The following is a 3,774-nucleotide window of genomic DNA, read 5'->3' on the forward strand; positions in this document are numbered from 1 at the left end:
ATGACTTTTTAATACATGTGTTCCTCCAATAGGAACCCTCCTGGATTGTTGGTACGAATGCAAACTGGTGCAGCTGCTGTGGAAGACAGGATGGAATGTCCTCAAAAAATTTAAAATTGAACTACTCTATGACCCAGTAATCACACTATTGCATATTTACCCAAAGAATACAAAAACACTACATTAAAGGATCTGTAAGTTCATTGCAGTCTTATTTATGGAGCCAAATCATGGAGGCAATCTAAGAGTTCATCAACAGATGGATAAAGAAGATGTGGTATATATATATAAAATGGAGTAGTACTCAGCCATAAAAAGAATGAAATCGGGCAGCCCCAGTGGCACAGCGGTTTAGCGCTGCCTGAAGCTCAGGGAGTGATCCTGGAGACCCTGGATCAAGTCCCGTGTTGGGCTCTCTGCATGGAGCCTGCTTCTCCCTCGGCCTGTGTCTCTGCCTCTCATTCTCTCTCTGTGTCTCTATGAATAAATAAATAAAAAATCTTAAAAAAAAAGAAATCTCGCTATTTGCAACAACGTTGATGGAGCTGGAGAGTATAAATGCAAAATAAGCCAGTCAGAGAAAGACAAATACCATATGATTTCAATCATATGTGAAATTTAAGAAAAAACAAATGAATAAAGGGGGAGAAAGAAAGGAGACAAGCCAAGAAACAGACTTTTTTTTTTCAAAAGATTTATTTATTTATTTCTGATAGACATAGAGAGAGAGCAAGAGAGAGAGAGAGAGAGGCAGAGACACAGGAGGAGGGAGAAGCAGGCTCCATGCCGGGAGCCTGTCCAGGACTCCAGGATCGTGCCCTGGGCCAAAGGCAGGCACTAAACCGCTGAGCCACCCAAGGATCCCCAAGAAACAGACTCTTAACTAGAGAGAACAAACTGATGGTCACCAAAGGGGAGGTGGGGGGGAATGGGAGAAACCGTTGATGGGGATTGAGGAGGGCGCTGGTGTGAGCACTGGGTCATGTGTGGAAGTGTTGAATCGCTATGTTGTACACCTGAAACAGATACAACACTGTATGTGAACTGTACTGGAATTAAGATGAAAAACAGAGGCACTGGGATCCCTGGGTGGCTCAGCAGTTTAGCACCTGCCTTCAGCCCAGGGCCTGAACCTGGAGACCCGGGATCGAGTCCCACGTCGGGCTCCCTGCATGGAGCCTGCTTCTTCCTCTGCCTGTATCTCTGCCTCTCTTTCTGTGTCTCTCATGAATAAATAAAATCTTTTAAAAAATTAAGTTTAAAACAAACAAGCAAACCAAACCTATGTTATTCCAAAAAAATCTTGAGGCTAAATTAAAAGGCAAGAAGCAAACTGGAGAAACTGCAGCATAAATGACAGATTACCAACCTCGATACATTAAACACAAACAACTCAACAAATTAACTAAAAATTCACAAAAGAAGACATAGCCAGTAAATGTATCTTAAAATGGTCTATTCCATGGGTAATCAAAATAACATAACGCGCCCAATGACTAGTTTCTTTTTTTTTTTTTTTATGATAGTCACAGAGAGAGAGAGAGAGAGAGAGAGGCAGAGACACAGACAGAGGGAGAAGCAGGCTCCATGCACTGGGAACCTGATGTGGGATTCGATCCCGGGTCTCCAGGATCGCGCCCTGGGCCAAAGGCAGGCGCTAAACCGCTGCGCCACCCAGGGATCCCAATGACTAATTTCTTTTCGGTGGTCAGATTGACAGAGATTTTCTTAAAAGCTGAGCCCGTTGCTGGGGACAGTGCAGAGAAACAGGCAGTCTTCTGTGCTGTAGGTGATACTAGAAATTAGTGTGACTTTTCCAGAGGCCGATTTACCTGTTCACATCTTTGATCCAGCAATCCCAACTTTAGAAGTTTATCTCGAAGCAATAATAAGGGATACAATCGAATGGCAAAGGTTTAGCAATAAGAGGGGCGCCTAGGTGGCTCAGTCAGTTAAGCATCTACCTTAGGCTCAGGTCATAATCCTGGGGGCCGGGGATGGAGCCCCACAGTGGGCTCCCGGCTCAGGGAAGAGTCTGCTTCTCTGCTTCTCCATCTCCCTCTGCCCCTCCGCTCCTGCTCGTGCTCTCTCTCTCAGATAAATAAATAAAATATATTAAAAAAGATTTAAAAAATAGATTTAGGGACAGCCCCAGTGGCTTAGTGGTTTAGCACCGCCTTCAGCCGGGGGCATGATCCTGGAGACCCGGAATCGAGTCCCACGTCGGGCTCCCTGCATGGAGCCTGCTTCTCCCTCTGCCTGTGTCTCTGCCTCTCTCTCTCTCTGTGTCTCTCATGAATAAATAAATAAAATCTTAAAAAAAGATTTAGCAATAAGAATATTCACCATGACATTCTTTGTGGCATCAAATAAATGGCAATAATTTGGAAGTCCAGTAATGAACCATCGGTTACATAAACTCTGCTACCTAATGGATTATCAGGAGACAATAAAATGCAGTTGTGAAATAATATATAACATGTCACAGTAAAAAGGATAGATAGAAAAGTAGTTATGTACATGTAGTACATACACACAACACAGGTGCTCGGAAGAGACACTCCAAAATAAATCACTAACTGATTTATTTGTAGGTCATCTTTGTAGTGAAATTATAAATGAATTTTTCCTTTCCTTCGTGCCTGGCTGTATAATTGAATAAACACAGACTCCTTTTTTATTCACAAAAAAAAAAAAGAAGTCCTTTTAAAAAACAGAGTAGCACCTGCCATGTGTTTATTCCTCTTACCAGACTGTTGGTGAGCATGCTCACACGTGCTCCCGTGTGCACACACAGGCCTGCAGTTGTTCTCCAGACCTCTGGGGAAGGTGTGGTCAGGAGGAGGGGCTCCCCTCCAGAGGACCAGGGTTCAGGGATGACTGGGGAATTTCTGTAGGGGTCAAGGTTGGGAGGCAGCTGCCCAAGGTGCGGAGTTTGTAGGCAAAATCGACTTCAGAGCAAGAGCCATCCCAGAAAGGGTGGCATCTGTTTCGGGTCATCAGTGAGATGGGCCCTTCTAGGGTCAGGGGTTGAGAATGGAAGCCTTGGCTTCTGGGAGAAAGTAGCAGAGTCCAAAGGCACTGGTTTATGGCAGCTAATAAACACTCCAGATGGAGACAGTGTGCCTGAAGGGGGTGGGGGGCAGGACAAGAAGAGCACCTGTGCCCCCTCTGAGCATGCTAAGTAAAAGAGACCTTTAGGGGTGCCAGGGTCTCTTCTGTCTAGGAGGGGCTGCAAGTGTGAACCCCTGGCCCTGGATCCCTAAGCCCCGCCCTAAAGGCCATTTTCCCAGAGAACGAGGGAGGACCCCCGAGCCTCCTCATTTGGGTTTTTTTTGTTTGTTTGTTTGTTTTTTAATTTTTATTTATTCATGATAGTCACACAGAGAGAGAGAGGCAGAGACATAGGCAGAGGGAGAAGCAGGCTCCATGCACCGGGAGCCTGACGTGAGATTCGATCCCGGGTCTCCAGGATCGCGCCCTGGGCCAGAGGCAGGCGCTAAACCGCTGCGCCACCCAGGGATCCCAATCATTTGGGTTTTTTAGGAGGAAGGGTCCAGGCTTCCCTGGGCAGTGCTGTCCACCTGCAGTGAAGGCCTGAGCCTTGGGCAGCTCACTGTCCCTGGGAGCTCGCTCACTCAGAGCCAAGGGTGGGGCCCATTGGCTCTGTCTGTCAGACTGTCGCTGGGCTCCACTGGCTCCCAGGGACCTGGCGGGCACCTGCCTCCCCACCCCCTCACCCTCTCTCTCTTTCTCTTTCTCTCTCACTCTCTC

The sequence above is a fragment of the Canis lupus genome, chromosome 37 (assembly GCF_003254725.2).
Source record: "Canis lupus dingo isolate Sandy chromosome 37, ASM325472v2, whole genome shotgun sequence".
Classification (NCBI taxonomy): Eukaryota; Metazoa; Chordata; class Mammalia; order Carnivora; family Canidae; genus Canis; species Canis lupus.